The sequence below is a fragment of the Narcine bancroftii genome, chromosome 12, assembly GCF_036971445.1.
Source record: "Narcine bancroftii isolate sNarBan1 chromosome 12, sNarBan1.hap1, whole genome shotgun sequence".
NCBI lineage: Eukaryota > Metazoa > Chordata > Chondrichthyes > Torpediniformes > Narcinidae > Narcine > Narcine bancroftii.
Genome location: NC_091480.1, coordinates 38,774,417 through 38,790,441, shown reverse-complemented (window position 1 = coordinate 38,790,441; position 16,025 = coordinate 38,774,417). Strand labels below are relative to the sequence as shown.

General features: G+C 41.3%; 1 protein-coding gene across 1 annotated transcript in view; it reads left to right on the top strand.

Moving 5' to 3' along the window:
* lmf1 (lipase maturation factor 1) overlaps positions 1-16,025 on the top strand; it is an 868,109-nt gene that overhangs the window by 266,866 nt on the left and 585,218 nt on the right. The window lies entirely within an intron of this gene.

The following is a 16,025-nucleotide window of genomic DNA, read 5'->3' as shown; positions in this document are numbered from 1 at the left end:
ATGGTCAATCAGCTCGGATGGTAGTTGCCAAGAAATTCTCAGTAACATCTTGAAATGCCTTCCATGCTATTGCTTTCACAAAATTATTCATCAATCCAAGTTTTATATTGACTAGGAGATAGAAATATTTTTGCTGGGTTGACAAGTGGTTTACGTGCCATACTTTTATGACCTTGAACAAAATGCTTACTGAGTGGCTAGTTCTTTTTAATGTAACGTGACTCTTTACCACGGCTAAACCATTCACAAATACAACAACAGTATTTTGTACATCTGAGCTGCATTGTAGTAGATGTGCCAATACTTTTAGATCACCCCAGATGTTCCAGTTGTTCTTGTACTTTGTATGTTTCAACAGTTCCATGTTATCATAGGTAAAACATGAAAGTTTGCAGACACCATGGTTAGAGGAGAATGCTGTAGAAACTCAGCAAGTCAGACAATGACCTTTATATTGCAAAGATAATGCATAACCGATGTTTCGAGTTTGAGCCCTTCATCAAGGTATGGGAAAAATTATCGGCAGGCATCTAAATAAAAGGTAAGGATGAAGGAGCTTGTTCACAAAGGCAGGAGGTAATAGGTGGAGAAGGGAGGAAGGGCACAGCAGTAAGCAAGGGGAGGAGAGGGGTAAGGGGTGGAGAGCTAAGGGAAAGAAGACCGAGGGAAGGCAAGGGAGGGGGAAAGGAGAGCAGGTTAGCAGAAACCGGAAAAGTCGATGTTAATGCCATCAGGCTGGAGAGTTCCCAGTTGTAAAATCAGATGCTGGTCCTCCAATTTATGGGTGGTCTTGATGGGATAGTACATGAGACCATGGGCAGACATGTTAGTATGGGAGCGGAACGCTGAACTGTAATGTTTGGCCACTGGGAGGTCCCTGTCACTGGTACGGACAGGGCGAAGGTGCTCAGCGAAGCGATCTCCCTTTCTGTGCATCGTCTTTCCAAGAGAAGGCCATAAAGGAAGCACCATGGATACACAAGTGAAATGCTGCTTCACTTGAAAGGCCTGTTTGGTGCCCCAGACTGTGGTGAGGGAGGAGGTGTTGGTGCAAGTGCGGCACCTCCTGTGGCCACCCAACAAGGTGCCCAGGGGGGTGATTGATGGGGACAGATGAATACACGAGGGAGTCATAGAGGGAGCAGTCGCTGTAGAAGGCAGAGAGGGGAAGATGTGTCTGTTAGTGGGATCCTGTTGTAAGTGCCAGAAATTCCAGAGGATAATGTATTGGATGCAGAGGCTTGGTGAGGTGATAGGTGAGGATAAGAGGATCCTGTATTTGTTGCATTGTGGGCGGAGCGGGCTTGTGAAGATGGGAAATGGAGGAGATGTGGGGGTCCTGCATCTGCATTGCATTGACACTGAGACTTTTTGAGATATCCTGATTCTGGCTTATTTTGCTTAATCCTTGAAGAAGGGCTCAGGCCCAAAATGTTGACAATATACTTGTATCTCCTGTAGACGATGAAAAGACTGGCTGAGTTTCAGCATTTCGGTGTGTTTTTACTACAGTCCAGCGTCTGCAGACTTTTGTGTTTCAGTAAGTTTAAGCATGTACCAATCCTTTCTGCTCTTTTACACAATTCCTCAGAAGAGTAGCTAATAAAGAAGATTTATATAGTTTAGAAGAATGAGAGGTGTTCTTATTGAAACATCACACTTGGAGGTGCATGACTGGAAGATATTGAGTTATTTCCATCATGGAAAAACCTTGAATGAGGGGTCAGTGTTTCAAGATTAAAGGGCCTCAACCTTCTTTGTACTGAAGAAAATAACTTCATCTTGTTCGATCTATACTAAGAATTACAATTTCTAATCCTAACACCATCTTCATAAATCTCTTCTTCACTTTTTCTAGTATAATAAAATCTTTCGTGTGTGGGCTAACCAGAACCAAACAAGCATAGCCATCAATCTGTGCTCCAATTACAATGGAGTCTTACTTAATCAGCAAATGTTTTATCATCCTGGTGGTTAACTGTGCTATATTTCCTTGACCCTGACTGTCCCCTGCAGTAAAGATTGCCTCCAGAGACTCTGTGGGCAGTGTAAGTATATGGTAACAGTATATGTAACTAAACAGTTCAGTAATGCATTAACTTCAGGTTAACAGTCCAATATGACTGATGAAATGTTACTTAAACCTATTTATATCAAAAAGTGTTATATCCTAGAGGCTCCATTCAAAGTAAAGATATATACTCAGCATTTTTGTGTTTCACTCCAATACAAAACAACCCTCGGATGAACAAATCAAAGCATTTCTATTGCCTGGAAACAGTAACATAAATCTCTGCACAATTAATCATATTTGATACCTTGCCACTCCTAATACCAGAATTCGCATCAGGTGAAGTAAGCACAATAACTGCGAAACGGAGTATCCTAAATTGCCAGGGATTTAAATCAAGCTACCCTCAAGTGTGTCCTACACCACCAGCACACCTCCTGCCCATCAGACAACCTAATACTCTTAACTAATACTCCACATATATTAAGGATGCCTTCCATTCTGTGCAAGTCAGATCATCGGGCTATGCTGGAGTCGTACCTTCTCGGGAACATTGGGGCAGTACATTTTAGACTGTCCAAACACCTAAATCAGTTTGTGAAGGTCGCCTTGTCAGTAGCCAGGACGCATATAGCAGTTACGTGGAAGTCTGACTCCTAGCTAAATATTACACGATGGAATATGGAAATACAGTGTTGCATTCTCCTAGAGAAAATCACTTAAAATTTATGGAAGAGATATGACACATTCGTTGAAGTGTGGCAACTATATCTGAGGCAAATCTGTGCACAGATATAATTCACACACCCCCTCCCCTGCAAATAAGAGAAAAGAAACAATCCGTCCCAGCAAGTAAAGAGTATGAAATGGGGAATGCGGTGCAGTCAATGTGTGTTTTTGCCCCTACCTGTTTTTATTTAACATCCAGGGTTCTCTAGCTTTAAGGAGGATCATTACCTTTGTTGGTATTTAGGTATTTTTTGGGGTTTTTTTGTATTTCTCTATTTTTATATTTTTGTATTTGTATAATATAAGGGATGGGGAGGGGAGAGAGAAAGGAAGGGGAAATAAGGACTCTGTAAATTATATTACATGGCAAAAGAATATAATGTTTTGTTGGATTTACATGAGTCTTTGGAAAAATCAAAAATAAATTATTCTAAAAAAGAATTATTGCACATGAGGAACATTTCACAGCACTTGGGCTGTATTGCTTGAAGTTCAGAAGAATGAGGGGGGACCTTATAGAAGCATTTCAAATGTTGAAAGGCCTCGACAGAGTAGATGTGGCAACATTTTCCCAGAGTTGAGTCGAGTACAAGAGAGCACAACTTCTGGATTAAAGAGTGTCCATTTAAAACAAAGATCTGGAGGAATTTCTTTAGCCAGGCAGACAGAAAAGATAACATATTACACAAAAATATTCCACCATACTCACACATCCCTTTCTTTTATGCCCTACTTCTTCCATTCCTCTCTTCCTTCCCTTACCGATGGCTACCCCCTCTGAGTTGCCATCATCTGCTACACCACAGGTTATGTGTTTAGCACCCATCTATTTTTCACACACCTGGGCCCTTCCGAACCATTTCTCTTTTTTTATGAATATAAAATAAACAGTTAAATCGATAACTATCCTATAACTGTTATTTACATTGGTCCTTGTATAACAGTTACTCTATGAACTGGCAGTTTTTTAATAAATTGTTGTGCTGCTTTAGCTTCAGATAAAAACTTTCTCTCCCCACCTCCCCCCCCCCCCCCCCCCCCCCACCCCCGGCAGTACAATTTTCAAAATTGGCCGGTATCTTAATACGCACTCATACCCCTTCTGCTTGGCTGTCCTTTTAGCTGGTTCCAATTGTTTTCTTTGCCTCAGCAGGGAAGCACTAATGTACGGGAAAAATAAAGTTTTATTTTCTTCCAGCTCCATTGATCCCCCTCTCGCTTTTTCCCTGATGCCCGTCACACCTAAAATTTTCTCTTGGTCCCAGTGATGCAAAATCTAGCGTGGGCTTTGACCAGGGTCCGGGCATGGGAAGTAGGACTGATGGGCCCACTCTACTTCCACTAACTCTCGTAGCTTCTCCCTCCTTACACCTTTGGCAACCATTTCTGGAAGAATTTAACTGGATCCCTCACTTCTGTACCTTCTTTCAGTCCCACAAATTTAACAGTATTTCTGTACTATGGATTTCCAAATTATCTATTTTCTGTCAGAGGCATCCCCTCTCAGCTTCCTACACATTTGCTTCTTTTTCTAACATATCCATTCTGCCTTCTGTGACAGATTATATAGATATGTTTTTGGGAGATAAATTGGGAAAGGTTTGTTAGACTAGGTTACATACAAACACTTTAAAACAGATCTTATTTAAAATACAGGAGCTCTGCCCCAAGCTAGACGTATTCGGGCCTCCGAGCTTTTGCAAGTCATTTGAAGAGTGTTCAAGAGACTTCACTAATGGATTGTTGTTTACAAAAGGCAACAGATGAAAGATTTTGCTGGAGCTGCAGACTGTCTGGAAGAGAACTTGTTGTTTTAGGAGGGTCAAGGCGAGAGAGAGTCAAACAGACTTTTCTCTGTCTGCGTGCGTGCGTGCGTGCGTGCGTGCGTGCGTGCGTGCGTGCGTGCGTGCGTGCGTGCGTGCGTGCGTGCGTGCGTGCGTGCGTGCGGCCCTTGTGGCTCATGCAAGAGGAGAGGACTGGTGGATGTCCTGGAACAACAAATCTCTCTCTGAAACCAACAAGAACTTTCCTGAGCGGTAACCATTTACCTTTCAAGCACCAAAGCCTGGCGAACTTCATAAATATTAAATTCTGTGCACAGAATAAGAGTTGTCTGCAACCAGTGAACTTGGAGGAATGAGAAGTGAGATTAGACTGTGAACCAAATAACTTTTCTGAACTTACTCATACATTACACACACATGCGTTTAGAATTAGAAGGGGGCTAAGTTAGGTTAAGTAAGTTAATAGTGATAAGTTAAAGTTTGATTCTATTTTCATGTTTAAAGATAATTAAAAGCAACTTTTGTTTAATAACGATTTGTCTTGGTGAATATCTATTGCTGCTGGGTTTTGGGGTCCTCTGGGCTCGTAACACTTCATTATCTCCCACCCTTTCTTCTATTTCTGTCACTCTGATAAACCAGTTTAGGCAGTGGTTCTCAATTTTTCTTTCCACTCGCACACCACTTTAAGTAATCCCTATGCCATCGATGCTGTGTGATTAGTAAGGGATTGCTTAAGATGGTATATGAGTGAGAAGGGAAGGTTGAGAATCATTACTCTAGACCCAATTGTTACTGAAATATTTTGCTTGAGAAAACGACAATTTCATTTGGAGTTATGAAATCGAGCACGTAACGAGTCAATTAGGTACGATTAAAACAATGTTTTTCAAATTTTTTCTTTCCACCCATATGCCACCTTAAACAATCCCTTACTAATCACAGAGCGCCTATGGCATAGGGAATACTTAAAGTGGTATGTGAGTGGAAAGAAAAAGATTGAGAACAACTGTGTTAAGGTGTTTCCTAGTCTGTCAATTTTTTCAGAAATTTCCCGTCTTTCTGTTAATTTCTTTATTCACTCATTTCTTTTAGAATGCCTTTTAGCATCTCTTTCAATGAGGGTGCCAAGCCCTCCCCCTCCTGAGAATCGGCCATCTTACTTTTCCTGACAATTTTTGTCTTCTCTCTTGCTGCCGATGGCAACCTCTCTGTTGCTTTCTTTTTTTTTTGAATATTTTATTTTCAAACTCAATGTCAACAATCCATGATAATAAAAACACGCTATATTTTCCAATTTTATACAAGCTTCATCATTGAGTCCAATTTTTTCTCATCCCTCCTCCCTTATCCCAATTAATATATTCAGAGACAAAATTAAATAGACAATTACCCTGAAAAGAGAGACAGCAACAATAAATTAGTTCTTGTCCCCTGTTCCTGTAGCATTTTACAGTGCCCCTTTACCTTCCAGACATACGAGGGACATTAGGACCAAAAAAAACACAAAACAATTACATATAAAAAATTCTTACAAAAAAGTAAGAATAAACTCAACAAAAAAACAGAAATCGTAGGATTTGTCTGGGCCCCACCGCCGGCCTCCAGGTCTTTAAATTTTCGTGACTCAACCTAATTATGATAGGTGGATGGATGTTTTCCCTTCTTCGCCCCCCCCCCCCCCCCCCCGCCCCCAACAAAGGAGAGGGTAGATGTGAACGGACAGAGCAACGAAGCACAAGGAATTGTACTTTTTTTTTGGACATATATAATGCAGGTACAGTTGCCAAATTATTCGGAAGGTGTCGTATTTCCTCCTTAAGTTGTGGGTAATTTCCTCAAGAGAAACTCAGCTCTGCATTTCTTCATTCCAACGCACAATGCCTAGATGAGAGTCTGACTTCCAAGCGATCGCTATGCACTCCCTGGCCACTGCCAAAGCAATCAACACAAATTGGTAATGAAATTTGGACAGCTTCATCATAAGTATTATGTCCATGATGTTTCCCAACAAGAACAACTCTGGATCCTGTGGAAATTCTTTACCCATGATTTTTTTCTAGGATTTGATCTAGCTCTATCCAAAAGGGCCTCACCTTGGAGTATGACCAGGTTGAATGCACAAAGGTTCCCATCTCTATGCTGTATCTAAAACATTGATCTGAAATTTCTGGCTTAGCTTTGTCCAATTTCTGCAGCATATAGTACAACTAGTGTACAAAATTATACTGCCCCAGCCTGGATCGAGTGTTAATAATTGTGGCCATGCTGTCACGACACAGCACCTTTCATCAATTGTTATACCAAAGTCCGACTCCCACCATTGCCTAGATTTATGAAGACCTGGCTTTGAGCTTTCCACTTGGAGTAAGAAATACAATAAGCTTACACATGTTCCCTTTCAAATTAGGGCTTCCATGGCACTGCACTCTGGTAGGACCATAGCTGGAGCTAATTTGTCCTTAAAAAAAGACCTTAACTGAAGTTAACAAAAGGATGTACTGTATGACAAATAATATTTATTTTTAAGATGTTCAAATGACATAAGCTTCCCCGGATACACCTGATCCCTTCTGGCATTAGGTGTCCAGGATCTAGTTATCTATTGTCCATGGTATTGATCCATTCTGAGTCAGGGGTTTTTGAAGACAGCCCCATTTTAAGCCTAATTCATTGATTAATCTTGTTCCACACATAAAGAATATGTTTTAATAAGGGGATGTCATTTTCACTAGACAACATTTTATAAATAAAGTCTTCAGCTATCTTCTCACCTATCATGTACAGACCAATTTGTGCCAGGATGGTATACCTCCTCCCTCAAAGAATGAGGCAATATACCTTAACTGTGCTGCCCATAGTATTTCTTAAAGTCTGGTAATCTTAGTCTGCCCAGACTGTAATCCCAGGTTAATTTCTGCATCGATACCCTGGCCATCCTCCTGTTCCAAATGAACATACTTACCTGTGAATTAATATTCTGGAAGAATCTCTGGGGCAATGCCTTGGGCAAAGTCCGGAAGAGGTACTAAAGCCTTGGAAACATATTCATCTTGACACAATTGACCCTGCCCACCATTGTGATGGGCAGGGTCATCCATCCATTTAGATCCTCCTCAATATTTTGAGAAAGGGGGTATAAATTAGTTATTTTGTAGATTATCATCCACCCAGACTCCCAGCTACTTGATCGCCTTTTGTGGCCACTTCAATTGACTTTTTTCTATAAATTAACTATAGTCCCCTTTTGTAAGTGACATAATTTCGCTCTTGTCCCAATTAATCTTGTACCTGGAGATTTTCCCATATTCCTCCAGGATAGAATAAAGTCAATTAACTTGCTGCGTCTGTCAGATATATCAGCACATCATCTGCAAATAGGTTGATTTTATGCTCTTCCTGGCCCACTCTGAACCCCTTGATGTCTGGATCCCATTGTATGGCTTCAGCCAACAGTTCTATAGCCAAAGAGAATAGAGGTGGAGACAATGGACACCCTTGTCTACTAGATCTCGATAATGGGAAGGCTGGAGATATTTGCCCATTGGCCACAACTTTAGCCTTGGATGTGTGATACAGCACTCTAAAAGTTGGCCCTAGCCCCAATTTCTACAGTACCTGAAACAAGAAGTCCCACTCTAGCCTATCAAATGCCTTCTCTGTATCTAGGGTCATGGCTACACTTGGGTCATCCCTTAACAGTGCCAGATATATGATACTGAGCAGTCTGCTTATGTTTTCTGCAGTCTGTCTCTTTTGTACCAAGTCCACTTAGTCTACATTTGTTAGCTTCGGCAAATGCTTCGCCAATCTATTTGCCAGAGCCTTCACAGGTATCTTATAGTCCATATTCAGAATTGAAATAGGTCTATAAGAGGACAGTTTCAGAGGGTTCCTACTTTTTTTAAGAATCACCGTAATAATTTTTGTTGAAAAAGATTCTAGGAGTGTATGGGTTTCAACGTCAATGTCGAGGAGGAGTGGTCTGACAAAAATCTCACCGTGTATTCAGTTTCCATGATCCTATCCTCTATTTGGGCTGACACCAAGAACAAATCTATCCTGGTGTAGGAGTTATGCTAATTCAAATAAAAGTAATAATCCCTTTCCCTTGGACGCTGTCGCCTCCATGCGTCTATTAAATGTAGCTCTTTCATGAAGGTTGCTGTTTTCTTCTTTACTCAACCTGCCACCGGAGTCATCTGTGGTCCTGTGTTTTCTGGTAAGTCCTCCCTCTATTTCTACTGTATTGTCTCTGGGGAGGGAGGGTTGTAGTACACCCTCCATGAGGCACAGGTCTCATTGTGGCCCCCTTGCCTCCCAATGACCAGTAGGATCTCGCGTTGCTGCATCTCACTGGGATGTCCTCACCTCCCAAGGCCTTCCCAGGTGATCGTTGGTCATCCTTCATCTTTAGCTGTGGAACCTCCACCGTTATTGTCGCTGGGCTCTCCAAGGCCTCAGGTCTAGAATCATCATCACCATCACGGGTACCCTATGGTGGGCTGAGCATATGGTTTGCTTGCCTTCATTGGGCAGGGCATTGTGTATAAGAGTAAGGAAGTTATGTGGCAACTCTAAAACTTCGCTTCGGCTCTACTTGAAATATAGTGTGAAATTCTGGTTGCCCAATCAGGGAGGATGTGGAATCTTTGGAAAGGGTAGAGAATAGATTTACCCAGGGTGATGCCAGAATTAGAGGAAATAAACTATGGGGAGAAGTTGAACAAACTTGGGTTGTTTTCTCTAGAACTTTGGAGACTGAAGGGAGATCTGATCTGTTCATGAATATATGAGAGACATTAATTGGGTGGAATCTTTTCCCCAAGGAAATAATGTCAAAAAATGTCAAAGTCTAGAGGGCATGTGTTTAAAGTTGGGGGAAGGGGGGAGGGGGTCAGAATGTTTAATTTCATCAGATTCCTGATGGTTTTTTGGCCCAATATGTTGACTGTCCACTGCCTGACCTGATGAGTTGCTCCAGCACTTTGTGTGTGTGTGTTGTTGCTGCAGGAGTTTAAAGGAGGTGTGCAGTGCAAAGTGGGAGGTACTGGAGCAGGAGTAGTTGAGTAGTGCCAGGAGTAGTGGTGGAAGTAGATTGAAAAAGTATTTAAGAGGCTTCTGGTTAGACACATGCATATGCAGGGGATGGAGGGATATGTATCATGTGAAAACACCAGATTTAATTTGATTTGGGATCGTGTTTGTTGCAGGAATGTGGACTGAAGGATCAGTTCCTGTACTGTATTCTATGTTAACTCATCACTCAGTAGATTTAAAAAATTGTAATGTCCAGCTGATTTTATATTTAGTGGTTGTGATTGAAAGAGTGTTGACGAGGTCACCTTTTCCAATTGTGCCCATGGGACCTTCAACATTGGCCACCCATTCACCTTGACCACTAGAATTAGTTTAGTGTCTTGTCAGAAGGAAGTTAGACCCAGTGCTTCTTTTTCAGCACTGCATTGGAGTTCAAGCCTTGGGAGGGAATTTAGCTCCAAACCTTTTTGTCCAACAGTGATATTTTAACCAACTCATTGTGCTAATGTGCTTTGATAGAAACTATTAAATACCCCACTGATATAAATAATTAAGTGTTATTTTTTAAATGTCTGTGGCGAGGTTGAGATTTTATCTGTCCCTTAATATTGAACATAGTAATAAATGAAATTTTTACACACCACGTTGAGAATTAAAATTACTTTAAGACTGTTTTAAGAGTAAAACATAACAAATGCATCAACTTTTTCTTTTGATGATTGGTATTCCTGATTTCAATTTCCGAACTGTATTGTAGAAAGAACATCTTGTTCTTATTTCACTTCTCCACTACTTGATGTTCTTCCAGAATAGGTTCTGGCAAAAAAAATCCTTAAAATTATTCTGGTATGTTCTGCCAGACATTGTATATATACAAAAATGTCAATATTGTTTTAGTCAATTAAAGCAGTCATTTCTTATGCAGTCTTAAAATTAAGGTTTAAATACAACATATCTAATAATTATGTCAGTTTCAAATATATCATAGATAATGCAATGAGGGCCTGCATTAATTCCTCATATCAAATGATAAGAATAAAACTTCTCGATTTCAAATATTAACATTGTTGGGAACTTGCTGCTTGAGCTCATCAGAGATAAGCAAGGTAAGCTGAAATGAAATCTTTTGCAGATCCCCCATTCTCTGTTTTCTCCCAACCAACTTAATGTGCTTGTAAATGTTTCTATTTAGAGTTGAAATCAGAATAAGCCATCGTTTTTAGTCAGTTAAGAAACATTAATCAGTGTATGTGGTGATTCAAATTTAAAATTTAATTTTTTTAATTACAGCAGGGTAACAGGCCCTTTCGACCCACGAGCCCACGCCGCCCAATTACACCCAATTGACCTACAACCCCCAAAATGTTTTGAAGGGTGGGAGGAAACCAAAGCTCCTAGGGAATACTCCCGCAGATATGGGGAAATCATACAAACTCTTTTCAGGCAGTGTGGGATTCAAACCATCGTCCTGATCGCTGGTGGTGTAACAGCAATGCACTAACTGCTATGCTAACCATGCCACCCAATTTTTAAAAGTTGAAATGGATTTTTAGACCTGGTGGCTGAGAATTTTGTTGAAAGATCCCTCTTTAAAAGATCTCTTCGAAATCAGTATTCCACTGTAATATTCAATTACTCTTTAAAAGATGCCTTCAAAATCACTAACCCATTGTAATATAGGTATGCACCACTTAACATCCATTCGGGCATGTCCAACTGTATATATGTCTGTTATCCGTGGTCCCATAAGGTTATGATAGAGTTCAGAAATCCCTACCGGAGAATGGGACGTAACGGACATAACCAGACATATTCAGCAACTTCCTGCACGCAACACGGGTATCTCATGTCTTTTGTGTACAAATGTAAGTATTGCACTGTATACTTTCAATCTATTATGACTCCCAATCGCAGCAAAACCAGTGCTAGTGATATCAGCAGAAAGAAGCAAAAGAGGTGTCAATTTGGAAGTGAAACAAAAGATTATTAAACAACACAAAGGTGGAAAAACAGTGAATGCTATTGCTCGCAATTGAGCCATGTCACCCTCGACAATCACGACGATCCTCAAGAACAAAGAAAACATTCTCCAAGCTGTTAAAGGATTGGCTCCACTGAAAGCTACAAGGCCTAATGAAAATGCGAGAGGGACCTATATCAGATCTGGAGAATTTGCTGATGATGTGAATTGAGGACCAGACACAAAACGACTCCCTCTCAGTGCGTTGACGATCACTGCTAAGGCATGAAGATTGTTCCAGATGCTTAAAGTAAAAGCAGGACCAGACTACGATAGCTCTGGGTGGTTCAAGCACATTTTCCGCTGGATAATGTGGAAGTGAGTGGTGAGTCTGCGAGTGCTGATGCAAAGACAGCAGAAGAATTTGTTGAATCTTAGTTAATCTAATTGTAGAGGGATGTTATTTACTCCTGCAAATTTTCAATATGGACGAAACCTCCTAAATCTGGAAGCGAATGCCTGAAAGGACTTTTATCCATAAAGAGGCCAAGTCAATGCCAGACTTTAAGGCTTTTAAAGACAAATTGACAGTGTTTTTAAGAGGTGATGTTGCTGGCTACAAGTTAAAGCCATTTCTTATTTGGCACAGTGAAAACCCCAGAGCTATCAAGAACATTAAAAAACAAATGCTGTTTCAGGATGCCCTTCTCGATTGCAATTTCAAGGAAATGGTGGTCTTGCTTGGAAGAAGGCCTACCTTTCAAGATTTTGCTAATTGTCGACATTGCTCCAGGACGTCCTCTTTTCATTGGAGTCCTCCACCCCAACATCAAAGTGGTGTTCCTCCCACCAAACACCACCTCTTTAATCCAGCTAACAGACCAAAGGATCCATGGCAGCATTCAAGGCCAACGACCTGAGAAGGACCTTTACTCAGGCTGTTGCTGCACTGATGACACTGGAAAGACACTGATGCAGTTCTGGAAGGGGCACAACATTTTCCATTGCACAAAGAACCTTGCTTGGGCCTGGGATGATGTGACCAAGAATGCATGAATGGCATATGGAAAAAAATCTGAGGAGGTTTTGAAAAAGATGATGAGGATGCAAGGATTAATAGAGTGGTTGTCAACATGGTAAACAACAATCTGAACCTAGACAGAGGTGATGAGGACATTAAAGAACTCCTAGAGGTGGTTCCTGAAGAACTAGCAAAAGAAGAGTTGCTGGAGCTAGAGCAAGAGTAAATAGCTGAAGAAGAGGCAAGGGAAAAGGAAACTGCAGAAGGAGGAAGGAGAAGAAGAACAAGTGCAGAAGAAGTTCACTGTTAAGGGGTTTTAACTAAATTCTTTGCGGACCTTAACAGCTTGCTGAAGAGATAGAACCAAACAATGAACATTTTTCACTGATAGAGAAACACTGCATATAAAGAAATTTATGAAGAAAAGAAAACGCAAACGGTCAAATAACACTGGAGATATTCCTAAGGAAGCCAGCACCTCCCTAAGAAGAGGCTCAGCCAGGTCCTTCAGGTATTACAGGGTGACGGTTCATCAATGGCTGTTATTTGATCTGAAACTCTTCCAGTGGAACTCTATGAGGAAGTTGAGAACAGTGATGTGGATGATCCTGATCCTCTTTGTTAAATTGTGTGATATAGGCTAAGAAAGTGTTACCATAAAAGTTTAAAAAGTGAAAAAAATAAACAATTTAGTCTAAGTTCAGTATCCCATATAGCTTTGCTAAGTATATACAGTAATATGGTGTTCGGAAAACTCCAATTTCACAGAACATATCATGGACGTTAAGTGGCACATATCTGTATTCAATTACATTCTGTACTAAATTTGATTAATTTCTTTCTGACGTTTTTTCAAAAAAACTTTACATATGTAATAGTTGTAGGGTAGCACAGTTAGCTGTTACAGCACCAGCAATTGGGACCTGGGTTCGAGTCCCGCACTATCTGTAAGGACTTTGTACATTCTCCCCATGTCTGCGTGGGTTTTCCTCGGGGACTGTGGTTTCCTCCCACTGTTTTAAAACATACCGGGTATTGTAGGTTAATTGGGTGTAATTGAGCAGCGCGGGCTCATGGGCCAAAATGGCCTGTTACCGTGTTGTATGTCTAAATTTAAATTTTTTTAAAATTGTAGGTTAACGGTATGTAGTAGTGAGTCTATTTAAATTTTTGGACAGAAAAGTAATACATATTTTCTTTGGCTTGGCTTCGCGGACAAAGATTTATGGAGGGGGTAAAAGTCCACGTCAGCTGCAGGCTCGTTTGTGGCTGACAAGTCCGATGCGGGACAGGCAGACACGGTTGCAGCGGCTGCAGGGGAAAATTGGTGGGTTGGGGTTGGGTGTTGGGTTTTTCCTCCTTTGCCTTTTGTCAGTGAGGTGGGCTCTGCGGTCTTCTTCAAAGGAGGTTGCTGCCCGCCAAACTGTGAGGCGCCAAGATGCACGGTTTGAGGCGAGATCAGCCCACTGGCGGTGGTCAATGTGGCAGGCACCAAGAGATTTCTTTAGGCAGTCCTTGTACCTTTTCTTTGGTGCACCACTGTCACGGTGGCCAGTGGAGAGCTCGCCATATAACACGATCTTGGGAAGGCGATGGTCCTCCATTCTGGAGACGTGACCCATCCAGCGCAGCTGGATCTTCAGCAGCGTGGACTCGATGCTGTCGACCTCTGCCATCTCGAGTACTTCGACGTTAGGGATGAAAGCGCTCCAATGGATGTTGAGGATGGAGCGGAGACAACGCTGGTGGAAGCGTTCTAGGAGCCGTAGGTGATGCCGGTAGAGGACCCATGATTCGGAGCCGAACAGGAGTGTGGGTATGACAACGGCTCTGTATACGCTTATCTTTGTGAGGTTTTTCAGTTGGTTGTTTTTCCAGACTCTTTTGTGTAGTCTTCCAAAGGCGCTATTTGCCTTGGCGTGTCTGTTGTCTATCTCATTGTCGATCCTTGCATCTGATGAAATGGTGCAGCCGAGATAGGTAAACTGGTTGACCGTTTTGAGTTTTGTGTGCCCGATGGAGATGTGGGGGGGCTGGTAGTCATGTTGGGGAGCTGGCTGATGGAGGACCTCAGTTTTCTTCAGGCTGACTTCCAGGCCAAACACTTTGGCAGTTTCCGCAAAGCAGGACGTCAAGCGCTGAAGAGCTGGCTCTGAATGGGCAACTAAAGCGGCATCGTCTGCAAAGAGTAGTTCACGGACAAGTTTCTCTTGTGTCTTGGTGTGAGCTTGCAGGCGCCTCAGATTGAAGAGACTGCCATCCGTGCGGTACCGGATGTAAACAGCGTCTTCATTGTTGGGGTCTTTCATGGCTTGGTTCAGCATCATGCTGAAGAAGATTGAAAAGAGGGTTGGTGCGAGAACACAGCCTTGCTTCACGCCATTTTTAATATTTTACATGAGTATTAAAGGTCGATATTAATGAAAACTGCATTATTTTTGCTCAGATTATCTCTGTAATTGTCTCTATGGGCGCACAAAACAAGTTTAGTGGGCTTATTAAAGTGGCATGCAGATACATTTCAAGGTGTTAGGCTCTTTTATATTTTTAGTGTAGTCTCACCTTGCTGATCACATCATATTTCAGTTGCCTATCACAATCACAATTCCATTCTTTCTAACTATGACATTCTTTAGTGCTGCTTGCAGGCCGAATATAAACTTGAGGAACAGCATCTCAACATCTGTCAGAGCACATTACAGATCTGGTCTGTTCTGTTGTAAATTCATCTCCCTTTCTCATCATTTCTCTGCAAGTTTATTTTGCTGGTTTACTCTTTTTCTAACCTTATACTGCCTATAAGTTGTCTTCTTACGCAGTTATTCATCGTGGCAACCCTGATCTCACACGGTCAAGCTATTCCCTTTGATCTATCTATTTCTCCCTCCTCCTTTGCAATTTAAAACTGTATTGTTTTCTTTTTCAGTTCTGCTGAAGGGTCATTGACTTGAAATATTGACTTTGTTTTTCTTTCTATGGATGCTGCTCGACCTGTTGAGACTTTTCACTATTTTCTGTTTGCATTTCAGATATCCAGCGTCTGATCTTTTTAAAAAAAATTTCAGTTAAGATTGCTAATCTAACTGGGATAATTGAATCCCTTTCTATGTTCTTGTTTGCTTCATTCTTTTCTGGCCAAGGACAAATCTGTGTTGGATGTCACCAGCCTTTCTGTTTATGAATTGTTGCAGTAGAACATGAAAAAATGGCACTGAGTTGACACATCATATCTGATGGAATATTGTGATGAAACAGGAGGAAAGCACTGTGGTCAGTTTGGCTTCTGATGTGTTTTAAATCAACCTTTTACCAAATACCAGGGAGCCACAAAACCATACTTTCAATTTGATGCACTGATTTCTTGCATTTTACATTTTGTCACCAATTTTGCTTCAATTTTTTCAATTTTTTTTAGACATACAGCATGCTAATAGGCCCTTATAGCCCACAAGCCAATGCCACCCAATTGACCTACAACCC